This window comes from Pseudophryne corroboree, chromosome 4, assembly GCF_028390025.1.
Source record: "Pseudophryne corroboree isolate aPseCor3 chromosome 4, aPseCor3.hap2, whole genome shotgun sequence".
NCBI lineage: Eukaryota > Metazoa > Chordata > Amphibia > Anura > Myobatrachidae > Pseudophryne > Pseudophryne corroboree.
The window spans coordinates 19,914,490-19,940,629 of record NC_086447.1 but is presented as its reverse complement, the minus strand read 5'-3'; the positions used below and the strand labels follow the sequence as shown (position 1 = coordinate 19,940,629).

Sequence of the window (26,140 nt, the reverse complement as noted above, 5' to 3'; positions counted from 1 at the left end):
TCATTTTATAAAAAACAGGAAGCACAATTTAGCATGGGGTTGCAGAGAAAAAAAATTATGCAGGCAGAGAAATCCAATTGAGTGATTAATCAGCTCTCCATTTTATGGCTTTATTTTTATGCTAACACATTTGCTCTCTGAAAAGTGTCCACAAAGCCAAGTCTCTGATTAACACCTTTGTAGGAATGGTTTTTCACCTATTACTGATTAAAACTTGCTTCATTGGAAAGGCAGCAAGATGCATCCTCATTACAATGTCCACTGAAATAATACAGGTTGACACCAGGAAACATAAACCTCACTGCATCCTTGCTGCTTTCTCAAGTGGGAATCTGTTTAATGTGAAAACCAGGTGATATCTAATCAGCACACAGGTAAGAAGTTAAGAAAATCTTTCTTTAAGTGTGAAGATGTTTCTCACAAAATTGTTGCCCCAATGCATCATTGAAATTCAAGCTGGAAAGATGATTTTGAAATATCAATTGTACATTTTGCATTGCTCTTCTGGTGACAATGTAGCTTGTTTTTGTCAATTACCATTTCAGTAATAGGGTAAAGAAAATTAAGTGGATTACTGAAAGAAAACAATGCTGTCAATATACTATTAAAACAAATTAAAATGTTAAAAGTTATTGTACTTTAAGTAAAAATAAAAGAGTCAAAATATCAATCCCAGTTTTGGAAGAATTTAATTAACAAAAAAATAAGTGCACATAGCAGAGGATGGTTTCGATCCATCGACCTCTGGGTTATGGGCCCAGCACGCTTCCGCTGCGCCACTCTGCTGCTCATGTAAGTGTCAGAGATCCTGAAGTATCTCACTCATCATGTGAAAGTACCAATGTGTTTCTTAGTTGGTCAATGGAAGAAAAATCTTGCAAAACTCTCCAGATTATTGCCTTTTTAACCTTTTTCTAGGAAACTTTCTAGATGAATGCTTTTTAGCCTTTGTCAGTACATGCTTTTGCAAGCTGTCTCTGTGGCGCAATCGGTAAGCGCATTCGGCTGTTAACCTATAGGTTGGTGGTTCAATCCCACCCAGGAATGTTATTGACCGTGTGATCAAATTTTGGTGATCTTTAAGTAGACAAGTCAAAATTTCAAACCACCTCTTATAGTGTAGGGTACCTGGCCTTCTCTGATGCAATCAGAGTCAGATTTGATGAAGTCATTTTATAAAAAACAGGAAGCACAATTTAGCATGGGGTTGCAGAGAAAAAAATTATGCAGGCAGAGAAATCCAATTGAGTGATTAATCAGCTCTCCATTTTATGGCTTTATTTTTATGCTAACACATTTGCTCTCTGAAAAGTGTCCACAAAGCCAAGTCTCTGATTAACACCTTTGTAGGAATGGTTTTTCACCTATTACTGATTAAAACTTGCTTCATTGGAAAGGCAGCAAGATGCATCCTCATTACAATGTCCACTGAAATAATACAGGTTGACACCAGGAAACATAAACCTAACTGCATCCTTGCTGCTTTCTCAAGTGGGAATCTGTTTAATGTGAAAACCAGGTGATATCTAATCAGCACACAGGTAAGAAGTTAAGAAAATCTTTCTTTAAGGGTGAAGATGTTTCTCACAAAATCGTTGCCCCAATGCATCATTGAAATTCAAGCTGGAAAGATGATTTTGAAATATCAATTGTACATTTTGCATTGCTCTTCTGGTGACAATGTAGCTTGTTTTTGTCAATTACCATTTCAGTAATAGGGTAAAGAAAATTAAGTGGATTTCTGAAAGAAAACAATGCTGTCAATATACTATTAAAACAAATTAAAATGTTAAAAGTTACTGTACTTTAGGTAAAAATAAAAGAGTCAAAATATCAATCCCAGTTTTGGAAGAATTTAATTAACAAAAAAATAAGTGCACATAGCAGAGGATGGTTTCGATCCAACGACCTCTGGGTTATGGGCCCAGCACGCTTCCGCTGCGCCACTCTGCTGCTCATATAAGTTTAAGAGATCCTGAAGTACTCCTTCATCATGTGAAAGTACCAATGTGTTTCTTCATTGGTCAATGGAAGAAAAATCTTGCAAAACTCTCCAGATTATTGCCTTTTTAACCTTTTTCTAGGAAACTTTCTAGATGAATGCTTTTTAGCCTTTGTCAGTACAAGCTTTTGCAAGCTGTCTCTGTGGTGCAATCTGTTAGCGCGTTCGGCTGTTAACCGAAAGGTTGGTGGTTTAATCCCACCCAGGGACGTAATTGACCGTGTGATCAAATTTTGGTGATCTTAAAGTAGACATGTCAAAATTTCAAACCACCTCTTATAGTGTAGGGTATCTGGCCTTCTCTGATGCAATCAGAGTCAGATTTGATTAAGTCATTTTATAAAAAACAGGAAGCACAATTTAGCATGGGGTTGCAGAGAAAAAAAATTATGCAGGCAGAGAAATCCAATTGAGTGATTAATCAGCTCTCCATTTTATGGCTTTATTTTTATGCTAACACATTTGCTCTCTGAAAAGTGTCCACAAAGCCAAGTCTCTGATTAACACCTTTGTAGGAATGGTTTTTCACCTATTACTGATTAAAACTTGCTTCATTGGAAAGGCAGCAAGATGCATCCTCATTACAATGTCCACTGAAATAATACAGGTTGACACCAGGAAACATAAACCTCACTGCATCCTTGCTGCTTTCTCAAGTGGGAATCTGTTTAATGTGAAAACCAGGTGATATCTAATCAGCACACAGGTAAGAAATTAAGAAAATCTTTCTTTAAGTGTGAAGATGTTTCTCACAAAATCGTTGCCCCAATGCATCATTGAAATTCAAGCTGGAAAGATGATTTTGAAATATCAATTGTACATTTTGCATTGCTCTTCTGGTGACAATATAGCTTGTTTTTGTCAATTACCATTTCAGTAATAGGGTAAAGAAAATTAAGTGGATTTCTGAAAGAAAACAATGCTGTCAATATACTATTAAAACAAATTAAAATGTTAAAAGTTATTGTACTTTAAGTAAAAATAAAAGAGTCAAAATATCAATCCCAGTTTTGGAAGAATTTAATTAACCAAAAAATAAGTGCACATAGCAGAGGATGGTTTCGATCCATCGACCTCTGGGTTATGGGCCCAGCACGCTTCCGCTGCGCCACTCTGCTGCTCATGTTAGTGTCAGAGATCCTGAAGTACTCACTCATCATGTGAAAGTACCAATGTGTTTCTTCGTTGGTCAATGGAAGAAAAATCTTGCAAAACTCTCCAGATTATTGCCTTTTTAACCTTTTTCTAGGAAACTTTCTAGATGAATGCTTTTTAGCCTTTGTCAGTACATGCTTTTGCAAGCTGTCTCTGTGGCGCAATCGGTAAGCGCATTCAGCTGTTAACCTAAAGGTTGGTGGTTCAATCCCACAAAGGAATGTTATTGACCGTGTGATCAAATTTTGGTGATCTTTAAGTAGACAAGTCAAAATTTCAAACCACCTCTTATAGTGTAGGGTATCGGGCCTTCTCTGATGCAATCAGAGTCAGATTTGATGAAGTCATTTTATAAAAAACAGGAAGCACAATTTAGCATGGGGTTGCAGAGAAAAAAAATTATGCAGGCAGAGAAATCCAATTGAGTGATTAATCAGCTCTCCATTTTATGGCTTTATTTTTATGCTAACACATTTGCTCTCTGAAAAGTGTCCACAAAGCCAAGTCTCTGATTAACACCTTTGTAGGAATGGTTTTTCACCTATTACTGATTAAAACTTGCTTCATTGGAAAGGCAGCAAGATGCATCCTCATTACAATGTCCACTGAAATAATACAGGTTGACACCAGGAAACATAAACCTCACTGCATCCTTGCTGCTTTCTCAAGTGGAAATCTGTTTAATGTGAAAACCAGGTGATATCTAATCAGCACACAGGTAAGAAGTTAAGAAAATCTTTCTTTAAGGGTGAAGATGTTTCTCACAAAATCGTTGCCCCAATGCATCATTGAAATTCAAGCTGGAAAGATGATTTTGAAATATCAATTGTACATTTTGCATTGCTCTTCTGGTGACAATGTAGCTTGTTTTTGTCAATTACCATTTCAGTAATAGGGTAAAGAAAATTAAGTGGATTTCTGAAAGAAAACAATGCTGTCAATATACTATTAAAACAAATTAAAATGTTAAAAGTTATTGTACTTTAAGTAAAAATAAAAGAGTCAAAATATCAATCCCAGTTTTGGAAGAATTTAATTAACAAAAAAATAAGTGCACATAGCAGAGGATGGTTTCGATCCATTTACCTCTGGGTTATGGGCCCAGCACGCTTCCGCTGCGCCACTCTGCTGCTCATGTTAGTGTCAGAGATCCTGAAGTACTCACTCATCATGTGAAAGTACCAATGTGTTTCTTCGTTGGTCAATGGAAGAAAAATCTTGCAAAACTCTCCAGATTATTGCCTTTTTAACCTTTTTCTAGGAAACTTTCTAGATGATTGCTTTTTAGCCTTTGTCAGTACATGCTTTTGCAAGCTGTCTCTGTGGCGCAATCGGTAAGCGCATTCGGCTGTTAACCTAAAGGTTGGTGGTTCTATCCCACCCAGGGATGTTATTGACCGTGTGATCAAGTTTTGGTGATCTTTAAGTAGACAAGTCAAAATTTCAAACCACCTCTTATAGTGTAGGGTACCTGGCCTTCTCTGATGCAGTCAGATTTGATTAAGTCATTTTATAAAAAACAGGAAGCACAATTTAGCATGGGGTTGCAGAGAAAAAAAATTATGCAGGCAGAGAAATCCAATTGAGTGATTAATCAGCTCTCCATTTTATGGCTTTATTTTTATGCTAACACATTTGCTCTCTGAAAAGTGTCCACAAAGCCAAGTCTCTGATTAACACCTTTGTAGGAATGGTTTTTCACCTATTACTGATTAAAACTTGCTTCATTGGAAAGGCAGCAAGATGCATCCTCATTACAATGTCCACTGAAATAATACAGGTTGACACCAGGAAACATAAACCTCACTGCATCCTTGCTGCTTTCTCAAGTGGGAATCTGTTTAATGTGAAAACCAGGTGATATCTAATCAGCACACAGGTAAGAAGTTAAGAAAATCTTTATTTAAGGGTGAAGATGTTTCTCACAAAATCGTTGCCCCAATGCATCATTGAAATTCAAGCTGGAAAGATGATTTTGAAATATCAATTGTTCATTTTGCATTGCTCTTCTGGTGACAATGTAGCTTGTTTTTGTCAATTACCATTTCAGTAATAGGGTAAAGAAAATTAAGTGGATTTCTGAAAGAAAACAATGCTGTCAATATACTATTAAAACAAATTAAAATGTTAAAAGTTACTGTACTTTAGGTAAAAATAAAAGAGTCAAAATATCAATCCCAGTTTTGGAAGAATTTAATTAACAAAAAAATAAGTGCACATAGCAGAGGATGGTTTCGATCCATCGACCTCTGGGTTATGGGCCCAGCACGCTTCCGCTGCGCCACTCTGCTGCTCATGTAAGTGTCAGAGATCCTGAAGTATCTCACTCATCATGTGAAAGTACCAATGTGTTTCTTAGTTGGTCAATGGAAGAAAAATCTTGCAAAACTCTCCAGATTATTGCCTTTTTAACCTTTTTCTAGGAAACTTTCTAGATGAATGCTTTTTAGCCTTTGTCAGTACATGCTTTTGCAAGCTGTCTCTGTGGCGCAATCGGTAAGCGCATTCGGCTGTTAACCTAAAGGTTGGTGGTTCAATCCCACCCCGGAATGTTATTGACCGTGTGATCAAATTTTGGTGATCTTTAAGTAGACAAGTCAAAATTTCAAACCACCTCTTATAGTGTAGGGTACCTGGCCTTCTCTGATGCAATCAGAGTCAGATTTGATGAAGTCATTTTATAAAAAACAGGAAGCACAATTTAGCATGGGGTTGCAGAGAAAAAAATTATGCAGGCAGAGAAATCCAATTGAGTGATTAATCAGCTCTCCATTTTATGGCTTTATTTTTATGCTAACACATTTGCTCTCTGAAAAGTGTCCACAAAGCCAAGTCTCTGATTAACACCTTTGTAGGAATGGTTTTTCACCTATTACTGATTAAAACTTGCTTCATTGGAAAGGCAGCAAGATGCATCCTCATTACAATGTCCACTGAAATAATACAGGTTGACACCAGGAAACATAAACCTAACTGCATCCTTGCTGCTTTCTCTAGTGGGAATCTGTTTAATGTGAAAACCAGGTGATATCTAATCAGCACACAGGTAAGAAGTTAAGAAAATCTTTCTTTAAGGGTGAAGATGTTTCTCACAAAATCGTTGCCCCAATGCATCATTGAAATTCAAGCTGGAAAGATGATTTTGAAATATCAATTGTACATTTTGCATTGCTCTTCTGGTGACAATGTAGCTTGTTTTTGTCAATTACCATTTCAGTAATAGGGTAAAGAAAATTAAGTGGATTTCTGAAAGAAAACAATGCTGTCAATATACTATTAAAACAAATTAAAATGTTAAAAGTTACTGTACTTTAGGTAAAAATAAAAGAGTCAAAATATCAATCCCAGTTTTGGAAGAATTTAATTAACAAAAAAATAAGTGCACATAGCAGAGGATGGTTTCGATCCATCGACCTCTGGGTTATGGGCCCAGCACGCTTCCGCTGCGCCACTCTGCTGCTCATGTAAGTTTAAGAGATCCTGAAGTACTCCTTCATCATGTGAAAGTACCAATGTGTTTCTTCATTGGTCAATGGAAGAAAAATCTTGCAAAACTCTCCAGATTATTGCCTTTTTAACCTTTTTCTAGGAAACTTTCTAGATGAATGCTTTTTAGCCTTTGTCAGTACATGCTTTTGCAAGCTGTCTCTGTGGCGCAATCGGTAAGCGCATTCAGCTGTTAACCTAAAGTTTGGTGGTTCAATCCCACCCAGGAATGTTATTGACCGTGTGATCAAATTTTGGTGATCTTTAAGTAGACAAGTCAAAATTTCAAACCACCTCTTATAGTGTAGGGCAGGCATTCCCAACCGCGGTCCTCAAGGCACACCAACAGTGCAGGTTTTAGTGATATCCAGGCTTCAGCACAGATGGTTAAATCAAAATAACTGAGCTACTAATTAAGTCACCTGTGTTCAAGCCTGGATATCACTAATACCAGGACTGTTAGTGTGCCTTGAGGACCGTGGTTGGGAAACACTGGTGTAGGGTATCTGGCCTTCTCTGATGCAATCAGAGTCAGATTTGATGAAGTCATTTTATAAAAAACAGGAAGCACAATTTAGCATGGGGTTGCAGAGAAAAAAAATTATGCAGGCAGAGAAATCCAATTGAGTGATTAATCAGCTCTCCATTTTATGGCTTTATTTTTATGCTAACACATTTGCTCTCTGAAAAGTGTCCACAAAGCCAAGTCTCTGATTAACACCTTTGTAGGAATGGTTTTTCACCTATTACTGATTAAAACTTGCTTCATTGGAAAGGCAGCAAGATGCATCCTCATTACAATGTCCACTGAAATAATACAGGTTGACACCAGGAAACATAAACCTCACTGCATCCTTGCTGCTTTCTCAAGTGGAAATCTGTTTAATGTGAAAACCAGGTGATATCTAATCAGCACACAGGTAAGAAGTTAAGAAAATCTTTCTTTAAGGGTGAAGATGTTTCTCACAAAATCGTTGCCCCAATGCATCATTGAAATTCAAGCTGGAAAGATGATTTTGAAATATCAATTGTACATTTTGCATTGCTCTTCTGGTGACAATGTAGCTTGTTTTTGTCAATTACCATTTCAGTAATAGGGTAAAGAAAATTAAGTGGATTTCTGAAAGAAAACAATGCTGTCAATATACTATTAAAACAAATTAAAATGTTAAAAGTTATTGTACTTTAAGTAAAAATAAAAGAGTCAAAATATCAATCCCAGTTTTGGAAGAATTTAATTAACAAAAAAAAAAGTGCACATAGCAGAGGATGGTTTCGATCCATTGACCTCTGGGTTATGGGCCCAGCACGCTTCCGCTGCGCCACTCTGCTGCTCATGTTAGTGTCAGAGATCCTGAAGTACTCACTCATCATGTGAAAGTACCAATGTGTTTCTTCGTTGGTCAATGGAAGAAAAATCTTGCAAAACTCTCCAGATTATTGCCTTTTTAACCTTTTTCTAGGAAACTTTCTAGATGAATGCTTTTTAGCCTTTGTCAGTACATGCTTTTGCAAGCTGTCTCTGTTGCGCAATCGGTAAGCGCATTCGGCTGTTAACCTAAAGGTTGGTGGTTCTATCCCACCCAGGGATGTTATTGACCGTGTGATCAAGTTTTGGTGATCTTTAAGTAGACAAGTCAAAATTTCAAACCACCTCTTATAGTGTAGGGTACCTGGCCTTCTCTGATGCAGTCAGATTTGATTAAGTCATTTTATAAAAAACAGGAAGCACAATTTAGCATGGGGTTGCAGAGAAAAAAAATTATGCAGGCAGATAAATCCAATTGAGTGATTAATCAGCTCTCCATTTTATGGCTTTATTTTTATGCTAACACATTTGCTCTCTGAAAAGTGTCCACAAAGCCAAGTCTCTGATTAACACCTTTGTAGGAATGGTTTTTCACCTATTACTGATTAAAACTTGCTTCATTGGAAAGGCAGCAAGATGCATCCTCATTACAATGTCCACTGAAATAATACAGGTTGACACCAGGAAACATAAACCTCACTGCATCCTTGCTGCTTTCTCAAGTGGGAATCTGTTTAATGTGAAAACCAGGTGATATCTAATCAGCACACAGGTAAGAAGTTAAGAAAATCTTTATTTAAGGGTGAAGATGTTTCTCACAAAATCGTTGCCCCAATGCATCATTGAAATTCAAGCTGGAAAGATGATTTTGAAATATCAATTGTACATTTTGCATTGCTCTTCTGGTGACAATGTAGCTTGTTTTTGTCAATTACCATTTCAGTAATAGGGTAAAGAAAATTAAGTGGATTTCTGAAAGAAAACAATGCTGTCAATATACTATTAAAACAAATTAAAATGTTAAAAGTTATTGTACTTTAGGTAAAAATAAAAGAGTCAAAATATCAATCCCAGTTTTGGAAGAATTTAATTAACAAAAAAATAAGTGCACATAGCAGAGGATGGTTTCGATTCATCGACCTCTGGGTTATGGGCCCAGCACGCTTCCGCTGCGCCCCTCTGCTGGTCATGTAATAGTAAGAGATCCTGAAGTACTCCTTCATCATGTGAAAGTACCAATGTGTTTCTTCATTGGTCAATGGAAGAAAAATCTTGCAAAACTCTCCAGATTATTGCCTTTTTAACCTTTTTCTAGGAAACTTTCTAGATGAATGCTTTTTAGCCTTTGTCAGTACAAGCTTTTGCAAGCTGTCTCTGTGGTGCAATCTGTGAGCGCGTTCGGCTGTTAACCGAAAGGTTGGTGGTTTAATCCCACCCAGGGACGTAATTGACCGTGTGATCAAATTTTGGTGATCTTTAAGTAGACAAGTCAAAATTTCAAACCACCTCTTATAGTGTAGGGTATCTGGCCTTCTCTGATGCAATCAGAGTCAGATTTGATTAAGTCATTTTATAAAAAACAGGAAGCACAATTTAGCATGGGGTTGCAGAGGAAAAAAAATTATGCAGGCAGAGAAATCCAATTGAGTGATTAATCAGCTCTCCATTTTATGGCTTTATTTTTATGCTAACACATTTGCTCTCTGAAAAGTGTCCACAAAGTCAAGTCTCTGATTAACACCTTTGTAGGAATGGTTTTTCACCTATTACTGATTAAAACTTGCTTCATTGGAAAGGCAGCAAGATGCATCCTCATTACAATGTCCACTGAAATAATACAGGTTGACACCAGGAAACATAAACCTCACTGCATCCTTGCTGCTTTCTCAAGTGGGAATCTGTTTAATGTGAAAACCAGGTGATATCTAATCAGCACACAGGTAAGAAGTTAAGAAAATCTTTCTTTAAGGGTGAAGATGTTTCTCACAAAATCGTTGCCCCAATGCATCATTGAAATTCAAGCTGGAAAGATGATTTTGAAATATCAATTGTACATTTTGCATTGCTCTTCTGGTGACAATATAGCTTGTTTTTGTCAATTACCATTTCAGTAATAGGGTAAAGAAAATTAAGTGGATTTCTGAAAGAAAACAATGCTGTCAATATACTATTAAAACAAATTAAAATGTTAAAAGTTATTGTACTTTAAGTAAAAATAAAAGAGTCAAAATATCAATCCCAGTTTTGGAAGAATTTAATTAACCAAAAAATAAGTGCACATAGCAGAGGATGGTTTCGATCCATCAACCTCTGGGTTATGGGCCCAGCACGCTTCCGCTGCGCCACTCTGCTGCTCATGTTAGTGTCAGAGATCCTGAAGTACTCACTCATCATGTGAAAGTTCCAATGTGTTTCTTCGTTGGTCAATGGAAGAAAAATCTTGCAAAACTCTCCAGATTATTGCCTTTTTAATCTTTTTCTAGGAAACTTTCTAGATGAATGCTTTTTAGCCTTTGTCAGTACATGCTTTTGCAAGCTGTCTCTGTGGCGCAATCGGTTAGCGCATTCTCCTGTTAACCGAAAGGTTGGTGGTTCAATCCTACCCAGGGAAGTAACTGACCTTGTGATCAAATTTTGGTGATCTTTAAGTAGACAAGTCAAAATTTCAAACCACCTCTTATAGTGTAGGGTACCTGGCCTTCTCTGATGCAATCAGAGTCAGATTTGATTAAGTCATTTTATAAAAAACAGGAAGCACAATTTAGCATGGGGTTGCAGAGAAAAAAAATTATGCAGGCAGAGAAATCCAATTGAGTGATTAATCAGCTCTCCATTTTATGGCTTTATTTTTATGCTAACACATTTGCTCTCTGAAAAGTGTCCACAAAGCCAAGTCTCTGATTAACACCTTTGTAGGAATGGTTTTTCACCTATTACTGATTAAAACTTGCTTCATTGGAAAGGCAGCAAGATGCATCCTCATTACAATGTCCACTGAAATAATACAGGTTGACACCAGGAAACATAAACCTCACTGCATCCTTGCTGCTTTCTCAAGTGGGAATTTGTTTAATGTGAAAACCAGGTGATATCTAATCAGTACACAGGTAAGAAGTTAAGAAAATCTTTCTTTAAGTGTGAAGATGTTTCTCACAAAATTGTTGCCCCAATGCATCATTGAAATTCAAGCTGGAAAGATGATTTTGAAATATCAATTGTACATTTTGCATTGCTCTTCTGGTGACAATGTAGCTTGTTTTTGTCAATTACCATTTCAGTAATAGGGTAAAGAAAATTAAGTGGATTACTGAAAGAAAACAATGCTGTCAATATACTATTAAAACAAATTAAAATGTTAAAAGTTATTGTACTTTAAGTAAAAATAAAAGAGTCAAAATATCAATCCCAGTTTTGGAAGAATTTAATTAACAAAAAAATAAGTGCACATAGCAGAGGATGGTTTCGATCCATCGACCTCTGGGTTATGGGCCCAGCACGCTTCCGCTGCGCCACTCTGCTGCTCATGTAAGTGTCAGAGATCCTGAAGTATCTCACTCATCATGTGAAAGTACCAATGTGTTTCTTAGTTGGTCAATGGAAGAAAAATCTTGCAAAACTCTCCAGATTATTGCCTTTTTAACCTTTTTCTAGGAAACTTTCTAGATGAATGCTTTTTAGCCTTTGTCAGTACATGCTTTTGCAAGCTGTCTCTGTGGCGCAATCGGTAAGCGCATTCGGCTGTTAACCTAAAGGTTGGTGGTTCAATCCCACCCAGGAATGTTATTGACCGTGTGATCAAATTTTGGTGATCTTTAAGTAGACAAGTCAAAATTTCAAACCACCTCTTATAGTGTAGGGTACCTGGCCTTCTCTGATGCAATCAGAGTCAGATTTGATGAAGTCATTTTATAAAAAACAGGAAGCACAATTTAGCATGGGGTTGCAGAGAAAAAAATTATGCAGGCAGAGAAATCCAATTGAGTGATTAATCAGCTCTCCATTTTATGGCTTTATTTTTATGCTAACACATTTGCTCTCTGAAAAGTGTCCACAAAGCCAAGTCTCTGATTAACACCTTTGTAGGAATGGTTTTTCACCTATTACTGATTAAAACTTGCTTCATTGGAAAGGCAGCAAGATGCATCCTCATTACAATGTCCACTGAAATAATACAGGTTGACACCAGGAAACATAAACCTAACTGCATCCTTGCTGCTTTCTCAAGTGGGAATCTGTTTAATGTGAAAACCAGGTGATATCTAATCAGCACACAGGTAAGAAGTTAAGAAAATCTTTCTTTAAGGGTGAAGATGTTTCTCACAAAATCGTTGCCCCAATGCATCATTGAAATTCAAGCTGGAAAGATGATTTTGAAATATCAATTGTACATTTTGCATTGCTCTTCTGGTGACAATGTAGCTTGTTTTTGTCAATTACCATTTCAGTAATAGGGTAAAGAAAATTAAGTGGATTTCTGAAAGAAAACAATGCTGTCAATATACTATTAAAACAAATTAAAATGTTAAAAGTTACTGTACTGGGGGGCGTGGCCTGGAGGCCGATTAGAGTGGCTGCACAAACAGGGAGCTCTCTACTCCCTGAGGAAATTATCCCTCTGTTTCCCTCCCCAGACCACTTTTTCAACCTACCAAACCATCTACTACCCCTCCGGGACCCCCTCACACCGGTGGACCTGTGCTGCGGAGTCGGGAAGCCGGTATACTGGCTTCTGCGGACTGCGGCCTACGCACCCACCTGAAGCCGGGGCCTCGATTTCCGGCGATACCCGTCGCGGAGGGCGTCCGCCCTTGGAGCCCCCGGAGTGCCCTCACGGGACCCCCATCCCTGCTTTAAACACTCGGACCTCCCTTACCTGGCACCGGAGATCGGCGGTGCTGCGGAGGGGGGAAGAATCCGGGCGGACGCGGCTGCGAGAGGCACGGAGCCCTGACGGCGGCGGCCATCTTGGACCTCGGAACCCGGGCGGAGAAGCGGAGGACCTGCGGCCTGGAGAGCCCGTCTGTGCAGAGGTGAGCCGCTTTCACAGACCCTTGCTCCCCGCTGCAGTCCCTCATCCTGCACCATACCCCACAGCACCCGCAGACGGCCGACGGCCCAGCCACGCTCGAGGGGTTGGACGCAGCTCCATCCCCCCCCCTCCTGCGACCTTAATCAAACTGAGGCTGAGGGGATCTCCCCCACTCCTGCTACTCACCTGGAAGCCCATACACGCTCCTTCGAGAGGTGCCGGCTCGGACCACCCTCAACCTCCGGCTCTCTGCAACCCGCTCCAGCGGCGGCCGTCTGGTGAGTCTCCGGGACCGCGGTCCCTTCTGCCTCCATCCACCTAAACCCCACTGAGGCCTCCACGGGAACCCGCCTGGGAATCGCTTACACATCGGCCCGCGGTCCTCTCCCCCGCCGGGTCCCCGCCGCGGGGCTGCCCCGATCGCCGGCTGGTCCGTGCCCGGGACACGTCCCTGTGGTCCCCGAGCGGTGGAGATAGTCTCCGGGACCCCCTCTCCTGCGACTTCGGATCCTCACCCTCCGGTCCGGGCCGGGGTGCCCTCCCTCTCCTCCCGCGGGCCTCCCGGAGCGGGCTCCATCTGCCGGGCCCGGCTGATGTCCACACCGTAATGTCCCCTTAAAGCCCCCGAGTCACCTTCCCTGGCCCTGAGCCTCACAGCTGGAACGCCACCCCCACTCCTCACCCTGCTTTCCACCTACCCCCCTACGCCCTCAAAATGACCAGGGGTAACAAAAAATCCCAGGGGTCCGATCTCACACCATTTCTGACCAAAAAAGGCACCCCAGCCACGAACAGGCCCGACAATCCCGGCCCCTCTCGGGGCCCCTCCGAATCGGAGGCCGAAGATGACGATCTCACACCCCTCACCCGCAAGGACTTCCTCTCCCTCCTTAAGGAGATGCGGGACATTAAGTCCTCAGTCCAAGCTCTACACTCCCTGAAATCCGATATAGCCGATATCGGCTCCAGAACGGACCAACTCGAAAGAAGAGTCGAAGAGGTGGTAACGTTCCAACAAACAGCAGAGACCGAGCTGCATCAACTCCGTCAGGATGTTGCCCACCTCCGGGAGGAGAACGAAGACCAAGACAATAGAGCAAGGAGAAATAATATGAGGATTCGGGGTATCCCTGAGGAGGTCGAGGCGTCTCATCTTGAACTCTACCTTAAACGTCTTTTCGCATACCTGTCGCCCGACACCCCTGAGGAACATCTCCTCCTGGACCGAGCACACCGGGCCTTGCGACCGCGCTCCCAGGACTCTTCTCAGCCCAGAGATGTCATTCTCCGAATGCACTATTTCACTGCGAAGGAGGCCGTTATGAGGGAGGCCCGACGGCTGGGATCTGTGACTTTCCAAAACACCCCACTCCAGATTTTTCAGGACTTATCCCCGCTAACCTTAGCTAAACGCAGGGACTTCAAACCCATCACTTCCCTGCTCTCCCGTCACAACGTGAAGTACCGCTGGGGTTTCCCTTTCCGGATCCTAGTGTGGCACCAAGGGAAGCTCCTCACAGCTAGAGACCAATCTGAGGCCCAAACACTCCTCTCTAAACTGGGCATCCCCGCTCCTGACCAAGATGTCCATTCTCCATCCCTCCCACCACGGACACGGCGGGATTCGCTTCGGTCTCCTCGTTCTGAGTGGTTCACGGTGCCGTCCTCCGGGGCCCCCCAGGCTCCACCCCCAGTGCCCTGAGAACTCTCACCTCTCTACGCTACAGCACCCCACATTGAATTGGGACGATCACTTCTGGTCGTACCCCCCCCACCTGAAGTGCTACATTACCTTAGGCTCTTCGTGACGCTACTTCCTGATCCCTTGGTTGCTTCACAATAGCACTGTTGTTATCCTCTATTGAAATGTTATGTTGTTTGGAAGTTTAAATGTCTAACTGCTTACATACTCAAAAGTTACTCTCCTGATATGTTTCCATGCAGATACTTGACCCACTCTCCCCCCTCCTCCCCCCCCTCCTATTCTCCGCCCCTTGGGGCGGGCGCTCCAGCTATCTTCTCTACCTGTCCTCTCTCCAGCTTTCTCCCTCAGGTACCCCCAGGGGAGGCTTGCCTCCTATCTTTTCCCGAGCGGCTCGTGATTCGCGATCAGGGCCCCATGCCGCGCCCCCACAGGGCCCCGGGCCCTACCGCTGACCTAGGTGCTCCCCCAACACCTAGTATTCCCTCCCCTTGTCAGCTTTACCGGTCCTGGCCTCCTCCGCCAGACGACCAACCACCCCCCCACCCCCTCCGGTCCTCTTTCCCTTCCACCCCTCCTCTGACCACACTCTCTCTCATTTCATATATCTTCGATCTGTCTCCCCCTCCCCCTTCTCCACCTCCAATCACTCTCGCCCTTTCAAATCTGCCTACCTCACTGCTGCCTGCCCATGGGTCTCCGGGTACTCTCTCATAATGTGAAGGGCTTGAACAGCCCTCAAAAGAGAGGCAAGCTCTTTGCTTCCCTTAAACACCATAGAGGCGATCTGATTTTCCTACAGGAAACTCACTTCGTGCACGAATCTCACCCTACCCTGCAATGTAAACCATTCCCCGTTTCCTTTCATGCCTGCGATCACCTAGCCAAAAAACGTGGAGTAGCAATCTTAATTGCCCGCCACCTGTCTTTTGAACTCCTAGACTCTCATGCTGACAAAGACGGCCGATTCCTTGTCCTAGTGGGTAAACTCAACAATAATACATGCACCCTGGTTAACGTTTACGCCCCTAACCAGCGACAGGAACGGTTCTTTACAAGGCTAGATAATCTCCTCACTCGAGTCCGACAGGGCGACCTTATACTTGCAGGTGACTTCAACTCCGTTCTCAATCCACAGCTAGACCGCTCTACATCTTCCCCTACTCCTTCCCCGTCGGACTCCCTTCACTCTAGATCCCTCCTCCGACTCATGCGATCCCAACTCCTCTACGACTCTTGGAGGATAAAAGACCCCTCTGCCCGCGACTATACCTTCTACTCTGCCCCTCATAACTCCTACTCCCGCATTGATATGGTCCTGCTCAGTCATGATCTTGCTATCAACCTCCGTGATGCCCATATCCACCCACTAATCTGGTCCGACCACGCTCCCATCTCCTGCGACCTGGCAGGCTTGGCTTCCCGTCCTCGCCCCATGACATGGCGCCTCAACGACTCCCTCCTACACAACCCTGAGACAAAGTCCCATCTTCAAGACAAAATCTCTGATTATTTCACCTTAAATGACTCCCCCGATATTTCTAGACCCACCCTCTGGTTGGCGCACAAGGCTGTCCTTCGAGGACACCTTATCAGCCTAGCCTCAAAAGCTAAAAAGCAATCCCTTTCCCAATACAACAGGCTCTCCATTAAACTCCATGCACTTGAGACCCAACACAAGGCGTCTCCCGACCAGGCGGTCTTGTCCGAACTTCGCACCATTAAAGCGGAACTCGATCTTCTTCTTACTACACGGGTGGCCAAGCGTCTTAAGTGGCTTCGCCAGTCTTTTTATGAGAAGGGTGACAAGGCGGACAAGATCCTGGCGGCCCGACTCCGCTCCACAAGAGCCAAAACCAACATTATCACTATCAGAAACTCTCTCAACCAAATCATTCAGGATCCCACAGCCATTAGAGCCGCCTTCCAATCCTACTACACCGACCTATACAACCTTCCGCCCCCTCCACCGGGCTCTTCCCCCCAACCTCGATCCGACCTTATCTCCCACTTTCTCTCTGCTTCTAAACTACCCAGACTACCCCCGGACGCCTTGGACCTTCTCAACGGTGAGATTACGGTGGAAGAAATCACCCAGACTATACTCATGCAAAAAATAGGCAAATCTCCGGGCCCAGATGGGTTCACCGCTCTCTACTACAAGAAATTCTCTGCCCTTCTCTCCCCCCACCTACACTCTCTCTTCAATGGGATTGTCCAAGGCGACCCTTTTCCCCCTGAGATGCTAGAGGCTAGAATTGTGGTGATCCCCAAGGAAGGCAAGGACCCCCTTAATTGCGCAAGCTATCGCCCCATATCTCTCCTGAACCTAGACTTGAAAATCTTTGCTAAGATCCTGGCCAACCGTCTTAACCCATACCTCCCTTCCCTTGTCCACTACGACCAAGTAGGCTTTATCCCGGGCCGCCAGGCAAGAGACAACACCAGACGTGCCATTGACCTTATACATATCTCTAACTCCAGGAGATGCCCCACTATCATGCTTTCCTTAGATGCCGAAAAAGCATTTGACCGGATCTCCTGGGACTTCTTGAAACCCACCTTGGAGGCCTATGGCCTGTCCGGTGGCTTCCTCACTAGCATCCTAGCATTATATTCCACCCCCTCTGCCACCGTCCTTATCAATGGTACCCCATCCGCCCCACTTAGCATTTCCAATGGCACACGTCAGGGCTGCCCCCTCTCCCCCCTAATATTTGCCCTTATTATAGAACCCCTTGCCTCCCAAATTAGAGCACATCCGGATATACACGGAATAAAGGTAGGCCCCACAGATCCCAAAATCTCCCTCTTCGCAGATGACATCCTACTCTCCCTCACTCAGCCCCTTATTTCACTCCCAAACCTATTTTCGGTTCTACAAGCCTATAGCCTTATTTCGGGCTACAAGATCAACTACTCCAAATCTGAGGCCATGATGCTACATATCCCCCAACACCAGGCTGAGTCCCTTCGCACCAATTTTAAACTCAAATGGCACCCCACAAAGATAAAATACCTAGGGATATACCTAACCCCGCGCTACGACTCCCTCTTCCGGGAAAACTTCCCACCCCTTCTTACCAACACACTAGCCGACCTGACCTCTTGGAACAGTCTCTTCATCTCGTGGCTGGGCAGGATCATAGCAGTTAAAATGACCATAATCCCCAAATGGCTCTACCTTTTCCAGACTCTCCCTGTGGCGGTCCCGGCTCCCTTCCTCCGCAATATCCAACGAGCCCTTATACGCTTTATTTGGAACCACAGACCTCCCCGCATTGCTGCCAACACTCTGAAAAGAGCAACCTCCATGGGAGGCAGAGGACTTCCCGATGTCAAATTATACTACCTCGCCTCCCACTTATCCCACATTGTCACTTCCTACGCTCCTCCAGGATCGGTTTCCTGGCTGGACATCGAAGCAGCCTTCATTGGCATCCCAGATCTGACCCCCCTATGGGGACTCCCCTCCGCCTCTCGACCCCCAACCTCTAAACTCCTTCCCACTATCAAATTCAACCTCAAAACCTGGGACACCCTCTCTCTGAAGTGGGGTCTCACCACCACACCCTCACCCTTAACCCCCATCTGGCAGAACCCCATGTTTCCCTCCGGACTCTCAGCTACGAGATCCCGGACGTGGATAACCCTAGGCCTTAAATTCCCAATTGACTTTGCCGACCGAGGCCAATGGCTGTCCCTCCAGGACCTCCAGCAGAAAATCCCCTCACAACCACTCAATCCCTTTCAATTCTTACAAATACGCCACTTTTTAACTTCCCTCCCTTCCACCGCCTTACTCCGTGCCCTTACTCCCTTTGAATCCCTATGTGTCAACTCTCATTCCTCCAAAGGCATAATCTCCCAACTTTACTCTCTCCTACTGGATTTTTCCCTGCCCCTATCCCGGCCCCATGAAGTTGCATGGGAACGGGACCTCAGGCCCCCACCTGAAACTCAGGATTGGGAGGACATGAGACTAGGCATTGCTAAAAGCTCTATTGCCACCGCCTTTAAGGAAACGGCCTACAAAGTTTATTACCGCTGGTACTATACCCCCGACCGTCTTAACAAATTTTTCCCGTCCTCCTCTTCAGCCTGCTGGAGGAACTGTGGGGATAGAGGTACTATGCTCCACATATGGTGGACCTGCCCGGTTATCGTCCCCTTCTGGGATCTGGTCCACTCCCTCCTCAACTCACTTCTAGAACCCCCTGTAATGAAGGACCCTTGGGTCTCCTTACTGTGTCTCCCCTCCCCACACCTCAATAAATTCTCCCAAAAGCTAACCTCACACATTCTGGCCGCAGCTAAATCACTGATCGCCCTCAACTGGAAGAACCCCTTACCACCCTCCCTACTATCCCTCAAAGCTAAAATCTGGCACATCGCCTCAATGGAAAAGATAACCTATTACCTCCACGACCGGGGCCACGTCTTCGAGCAGGTCTGGGCTCCCTGGCTCACCGCTGAACGTGGTTAGCTGGCTCCCTCCACCCGCTCCCGCCCCTCCCGTAGACCCATGGGCACCCACTCCCTTCTCCCCCTGATATTCCTCCTCATCTCATCTCTTAACCTTCTCAATTATCTCTTCCCCCTATTACCCTCTCTGTCTTCGTCTCTCCTCCGTCCCCCGTCCCCCCCTGTTATGATCTTGCTGCTCTTAAGACTTATATTATGTACGGTTACAAATGTGGTTATTCCCCCCCCCCTGTTTCTCTTCTCCTCCCCCCCCCCCTGATCCCCATGTTTGAACTTGACTGTTTTTCCCACACCAACTAACCATGTTACTCATTTGAAAAATTGTGGTCCATTTTGGACACTGGCTATGTTGGCCATCTGTCCCTTGTATTCCTAGAATGCCCTCTTTATGTATCTGACCACGTATAAATAAAGAATTTCAAAAAAAAAAGTTACTGTACTTTAGGTAAAAATAAAAGAGTCAAAATATCAATCCCAGTTTTGGAAGAATTTAATTAACAAAAAAATAAGTGCACATAGCAGAGGATGGTTTCGATCCATCGACCTCTGGGTTATGGGCCCAGCACGCTTCCGCTGCGCCACTCTGCTGCTCATGTAAGTTTAAGAGATCCTGAAGTACTCCTTCATCATGTGAAAGTACCAATGTGTTTCTTCATTGGTCAATGGAAGAAAAATCTTGCAAAACTCTCCAGATTATTGCCTTTTTAACCTTTTTCTAGGAAACTTTCTAGATGAATGCTTTTTAGCCTTTGTCAGTACAAGCTTTTGCAAGCTGTCTCTGTGGTGCAATCTGATAGCGCGTTCGGCTGTTAGCCTAAAGGTTGGTGGTTCAATCCCACCCAGGAATGTTATTGACCGTGTGATCAAATTTTGGTGATCTTTAAGTAGACAAGTCAAAATTTCAAACCACCTCTTATAGTGTAGGGTATCTGGCCTTCTCTGATGCAACCAGAGTCAGATTTGATTAAGTCATTTTATAAAAAACAGGAAGCACAATTTAGCATGGGGTTGCAGAGAAAAAAAATTATGCAGGCAGAGAAATCCAATTGAGTGATTAATCAGCTCTCCATTTTATGGCTTTATTTTTATGCTAACACATTTGCTCTATGAAAAGTGTCCACAAAGCCAAGTCTCTGATTAACACCTTTGTAGGAATGGTTTTTCACCTATTACTGATTAAAACTTGCTTCATTGGAAAGGCAGCAAGATGCATCCTCATTACAATGTCCACTGAAATAATACAGGTTGACACCAGGAAACATAAACCTCACTGCATCCTTGCTGCTTTCTCAAGTGGGAATCTGTTTAATGTGAAAACCAGGTGATATCTAATCAGCACACAGGTAAGAAGTTAAGAAAATCTTTCTTTAAGGGTGAAGATGTTTCTCACAAAATCGTTGCCCCAATGCATCATTGAAATTCAAGCTGGAAAGATGATTTTGAAATATCAATTGTACATTTTGCATTGCTCTTCTGGTGACAATGTAGCTTGTTTTTGTCAATTACCATTTCAGTAATAGGGTAAAGAAAATTAAGTGGATTACTGAAAGAAAACAATGCTGTCAATATACTATTAAAACAAATTAAAATGTTAAAAGTTATTGTACTTTAAGTAAAAATAAAAGAGTCAAAATATCAATCCCAGTTTTGGAAGAATTTAATTAACAAAAAAATAAGTGCACATAGCAGAGGATGGTTTCGATCCATCGACCTCTGGGTTATGGGCCCAGCACGCTTCCGCTGCGCCACTCTGCTGCTCATGTAAGTGTCAGAGATCCTGAAGTATCTCACTCATCATGTGAAAGTACCAATGTGTTTCTTAGTTGGTCAATGGAAGAAAAATCTTGCAAAACTCTCCAGATTATTGCCTTTTTAACCTTTTTCTAGGAAACTTTCTAGATGAATGCTTTTTAGCCTTTGTCAGTACATGCTTTTGCAAGATGTCTCTGTGGCGCAATCGGTAAGCGCATTCGGCTGTTTACCTAAAGGTTGGTGGTTCAATCCCACCCAGGAATGTTATTGACCGTGTGATCAAATTTTGGTGATCTTTAAGTAGACAAGTCAAAATTTCAAACCACCTCTTATAGTGTAGGGTACCTGGCCTTCTCTGATGCAATCAGAGTCAGATTTGATGAAGTCATTTTATAAAAAACAGGAAGCACAATTTAGCATGGGGTTGCAGAGAAAAAAATTATGCAGGCAGAGAAATCCAATTGAGTGATTAATCAGCTCTCCATTTTATGGCTTTATTTTTATGCTAACACATTTGCTCTCTGAAAAGTGTCCACAAAGCCAAGTCTCTGATTAACACCTTTGTAGGAATGGTTTTTCACCTATTACTGATTAAAACTTGCTTCATTGGAAAGGCAGCAAGATGCATCCTCATTACAATGTCCACTGAAATAATACAGGTTGACACCAGGAAACATAAACCTAACTGCATCCTTGCTGCTTTCTCAAGTGGGAATCTGTTTAATGTGAAAACCAGGTGATATCTAATCAGCACACAGGTAAGAAGTTAAGAAAATCTTTCTTTAAGGGTGAAGATGTTTCTCACAAAATCGTTGCCCCAATGCATCATTGAAATTCAAGCTGGAAAGATGATTTTGAAATATCAATTGTACATTTTGCATTGCTCTTCTGGTGACAATGTAGCTTGTTTTTGTCAATTACCATTTCAGTAATAGGGTAAAGAAAATTAAGTGGATTTCTGAAAGAAAACAATGCTGTCAATATACTATTAAAACAAATTAAAATGTTAAAAGTTACTGTACTTTAGGTAAAAATAAAAGAGTCAAAATATCAATCCCAGTTTTGGAAGAATTTAATTAACAAAAAAATAAGTGCACATAGCAGAGGATGGTTTCGATCCATCGACCTCTGGGTTATGGGCCCAGCACGCTTCCGCTGCGCCACTCTGCTGCTCATGTAATTTTAAGAGATCCTGAAGTACTCCTTCATCATGTGAAAGTACCAATGTGTTTCTTCATTGATCAATGGAAGAAAAATCTTGCAAAACTCTCCAGATTATTGCCTTTTTAACCTTTTTCTAGGAAACTTTCTAGATGAATGCTTTTTAGCCTTTGTCAGTACAAGCTTTTGCAAGCTGTCTCTGTGGTGCAATCTGTTAGCGCGTTCGGCTGTTAACCTAAAGGTTGGTGGTTCAATCCCACCCAGGAATGTTATTGACCGTGTGATCAAATTTTGGTGATCTTTAAGTAGACAAGTCAAAATTTCAAACCACCTCTTATAGTGTAGGGTATCTGGCCTTCTCTGATGCAACCAGAGTCAGATTTGATTAAGTCATTTTATAAAAAACAGGAAGCACAATTTAGCATGGGGTTGCAGAGAAAAAAAATTATGCAGGCAGAGAAATCCAATTGAGTGATTAATCAGCTCTCCATTTTATGGCTTTATTTTTATGCTAACACATTTGCTCTCTGAAAAGTGTCCACAAAGCCAAGTCTCTGATTAACACCTTTGTAGGAATGGTTTTTCACCTATTACTGATTAAAACTTGCTTCATTGGAAAGGCAGCAAGATGCATCCTCATTACAATGTCCACTGAAATAATACAGGTTGACACCAGGAAACATAAACCTCACTGCATCCTTGCTGCTTTCTCAAGTGGGAATCTGTTTAATGTGAAAACCAGGTGATATCTAATCAGCACACAGGTAAGAAGTTAAGAAAATCTTTCTTTAAGTGTGAAGATGTTTCTCACAAAATCGTTGCCCCAATGCATCATTGAAATTCAAGCTGGAAAGATGATTTTGAAATATCAATTGTACATTTTGCATTGCTCTTCTGGTGACAATGTAGCTTGTTTTTGTCAATTACCATTTCAGTAATAGGGTAAAGAAAATTAAGTGGATTTCTGAAAGAAAACAATGCTGTCAATATACTATTAAAACAAATTAAAATGTTAAAAGTTATTGTACTTTAAGTAAAAATAAAAGAGTCAAAATATCAATCCCAGTTTTGGAAGAATTTAATTAACAAAAAAATAAGTGCACATAGCAGAGGATGGTTTCAATCCACCGACCTCAGGGTTATGGGCCCAGCACGCTTCCGCTGCGCCACTCTGCTGCTCATGTTAGTGTCAGAGATCCTGAAGTACTCACTCATCATGTGAAAGTACCAATGTGTTTCTTCGTTGGTCAATGGAAGAAAAATCTTGCAAAACTCTCCAGATTATTGCCTTTTTAACCTTTTTCTAGGAAACTTTCTAGATGAATGCTTTTTAGCCTTTGTCAGTACATGCTTTTGCAAGCTGTCTCTGTGGCGCAATCGGTAAGCGCATTTGGCTGTTAACCTAAAGGTTAGTGGTTCTATCCCACCCAGGGACGTTATTGACCGTGTGATCAAGTTTTGGTGATCTTTAAGTAGACAAGTCAAAATTTCAAACCACGTATTATAGTGTAGGGTACCTGGCCTTCTCTGATGCAATCAGAGTCAGATTTGATGAAGTCATTTTATAAAAAACAGGAAGCACAATTTAGCATGGGGTTGCAGAGAAAAAAAATTATGCAGGCAGAGAAATCCAATTGAGTGATTAATCAGCTCTCCATTTTATGGCTTTATTTTTATGCTAACACATTTGCTCTCTGAAAAGTGTCCACAAAGCCAAGTCTCTGATTAACACCTTTGTAGGAATGGTTTTTCACCTATTACTGATTAAAACTTGCTTCATTGGAAAGGCAGCAAGATGCTTCCTCATTACAATGTCCACTGAAATAATACAGGTTGACACCAGGAAACATAAACCTCACTGCATCCTTGCTGCTTTCTCAAGTGGGAATCTGTTTAATGTGAAAACCAGGTGATATCTAATCAGCACACAGGTAAGAAGTTAAGAAAATCTTTATTTAAGGGTGAAGATGTTTCTCACAAAATCATTGCTCCAATGCATCATTGAAATTGAAGCTGGAAAGATGATTTTGAAATATCAATTGTACATTTTGCATTGCTCTTCTGGTAACAATGTAGCATGTTTTTGTCAATTACCATTTCAGTAATAGGGTAAAGAAAATTAAGTGGATTTCTGAAAGAAAACAATGCTGTCAATATACTATTAAAACAAATTAAAATGTTAAAAGTTATTGTACTTTAAGTAAAAATAAAAGAGTCCAAATATCAATCCCAGTTTTGGAAGAATTTAATTAACAAAAAAATAAATGCACATAGCAGAGAATGGTTTCGATCCATCGACCTCTGGGTTATGGGCCCAGCACGCTTCCGCTGCGCCACTCTGCTGCTCATGTTAGTGTCAGAGATCCTGAAGTACTCACTCATCATGTGAAAGTACCAATGTGTTTCTTCGTTGGTCAATGGAAGAAAAATCTTGCAAAGCTCTCCAGATTATTGCCTTTTTAACCTTTTTCTAGGAAACTTTCTAGATGAATGCTTTTTAGCCTTTGTCAGTACATGCTTTTGCAAGTGGTCTCTGTGGTGCTATTGGTTAGCACGTTTGGCTGTTAACCAAAAGGTTGGTGGTTCAATCCCACCCAGGGACGTAATTGACCTTGTGATCAAATTTTGGTGATCTTTAAGTAGACAAGTCAAAATTTCAAACCACCTCTTATAATGTAGGGTGCCTGGCCTTCTCTGATGCAATCAGAGTCAGATTTGATTAAGTCATTTTATAAAAAACAGGAAGCACAATTTAGCATGGGGTTGCAGAGAAAAAAAATTATGCAGGCAGAGAAATCCAATTGAGTGATTAATCAGCTCTCCATTTTATGGCTTTATTTTTATGTTAACACATTTGCTCTCTGAAAAGTGTCCACAAAGCCAAGTCTCTGATTAACACCTTTGTAGGAATGGTTTTTCACCTATTACTGATTAAAACTTGCTTCATTGGAAAGGCAGCAAGATGCATCCTCATTACAATATCCACTGAAATAATACAGGTTGACACCAGGAAACATAAACCTCCCTGCATCCTTGCTGCTTTCTCAAGTGGGAATCTGTTTAATGTGAAAACCAGGTGATATCTAATCAGCACACAGGTAAGAAGTTAAGAAAATCTTTCTTTAAGGGTGAAGATGTTTCTCACAAAATCGTTGCCCCAATGCATCATTGAAATTCAAGCTGGAAAGATGATTTTGAAATATCAATTGTACATTTTGCATTGCTCTTCTGGTGACAATGTAGCTTGTTTTTGTCAATTACCATTTCAGTAATAGGGTAAAGAAAAATAAGTGGATTTCTGAAAGAAAACAATGCTGTCAATATACTATTAAAACAAATTAAAATGTTAAAAGTTATTGTACTTTAAGTAAAAATAAAAGAGTCAAAATATCAATCCCAGTTTTGGAAGAATTTTATTAACAAAAAAAATAAGTGCACATTGCAGAGGATGGTTTTGATCCATCGACCTCTGGGTTATGGGCCCAGCACGCTTCCGCTGCGCCACTCTGCTGCTCATGTAAGTGTCCGAGATCCTGAAGTACTCACTCATCATGTGAAAGTACCAATGTGTTTCTTCATTGGTCAATGGAAGAAAAATCTTGCAAAACTCTCCAGATTATTGCCTTTTTAACCTTTTTCTAGGAAACTTTCTAGATGAATGCTTTTTAGCCTTTGTCAGTACATGCTTGTGCAAGCTGTCTCTGTGCTGCAATCTGTTAGTGCATTCGGCTGTTAACCGAAAGGTTGGTGGTTCAATATCACCCAGGGACGTAATTGACCGTATGATCAAATTTTGGTGATCTTTAAGTAGACAAGTCAAAATTTCAAACCACCTCTTATAGTGTAGGGTATCTGGCCTTCTCTGATGCAACCAGAGTCAGATTTGATTAAGTCATTTTATAAAAAACAGGAAGCACAATTTAGCATGGGGTTGCAGAGAAAAAAAATTATGCAGGCAGAGAAATCCAATTGAGTGATTAATCAGCTCTCCATTTTATGGCTTTATTTTTATGCTAACACATTTGCTCTCTGAAAAGTGTCCACAAAGCCAAGTCTCTG

At 41.8% G+C, this 26,140-nt stretch overlaps 10 non-coding genes across 10 annotated transcripts; 1 reads left to right on the top strand and 9 right to left on the bottom strand.

The window, feature by feature from the left end:
• Positions 1 to 714: 714 nt before the first annotated feature.
• TRNAM-CAU (transfer RNA methionine (anticodon CAU)) lies at positions 715 to 786 on the bottom strand. Its single transcript has one exon. It is a non-coding gene; the product is annotated as a tRNA-Met (tRNA).
• Positions 787 to 3,048: 2,262 nt separating this feature from the next.
• Positions 3,049 to 3,120, bottom strand: TRNAM-CAU (transfer RNA methionine (anticodon CAU)). Its single transcript has one exon. It is a non-coding gene; the product is annotated as a tRNA-Met (tRNA).
• Positions 3,121 to 5,376: 2,256 nt separating this feature from the next.
• Positions 5,377 to 5,448, bottom strand: TRNAM-CAU (transfer RNA methionine (anticodon CAU)). Its single transcript has one exon. It is a non-coding gene; the product is annotated as a tRNA-Met (tRNA).
• A 1,095-nt stretch (positions 5,449 to 6,543) lies between these two features.
• Positions 6,544 to 6,615, bottom strand: TRNAM-CAU (transfer RNA methionine (anticodon CAU)). Its single transcript has one exon. It is a non-coding gene; the product is annotated as a tRNA-Met (tRNA).
• A 3,617-nt stretch (positions 6,616 to 10,232) lies between these two features.
• On the bottom strand, positions 10,233 to 10,304 carry TRNAM-CAU (transfer RNA methionine (anticodon CAU)). The gene has a single exon. It is a non-coding gene; the product is annotated as a tRNA-Met (tRNA).
• Positions 10,305 to 11,399: 1,095 nt separating this feature from the next.
• TRNAM-CAU (transfer RNA methionine (anticodon CAU)) lies at positions 11,400 to 11,471 on the bottom strand. Its single transcript has one exon. It is a non-coding gene; the product is annotated as a tRNA-Met (tRNA).
• Positions 11,472 to 19,684: 8,213 nt separating this feature from the next.
• On the bottom strand, positions 19,685 to 19,756 carry TRNAM-CAU (transfer RNA methionine (anticodon CAU)). Its single transcript has one exon. It is a non-coding gene; the product is annotated as a tRNA-Met (tRNA).
• A 1,095-nt stretch (positions 19,757 to 20,851) lies between these two features.
• On the bottom strand, positions 20,852 to 20,923 carry TRNAM-CAU (transfer RNA methionine (anticodon CAU)). Its single transcript has one exon. It is a non-coding gene; the product is annotated as a tRNA-Met (tRNA).
• A 1,095-nt stretch (positions 20,924 to 22,018) lies between these two features.
• TRNAM-CAU (transfer RNA methionine (anticodon CAU)) lies at positions 22,019 to 22,090 on the bottom strand. Its single transcript has one exon. It is a non-coding gene; the product is annotated as a tRNA-Met (tRNA).
• Positions 22,091 to 24,610: 2,520 nt separating this feature from the next.
• On the top strand, positions 24,611 to 24,684 carry TRNAN-GUU (transfer RNA asparagine (anticodon GUU)). Its single transcript has one exon. It is a non-coding gene; the product is annotated as a tRNA-Asn (tRNA).
• The last annotated feature ends 1,456 nt before the right edge of the window (positions 24,685 to 26,140 follow it).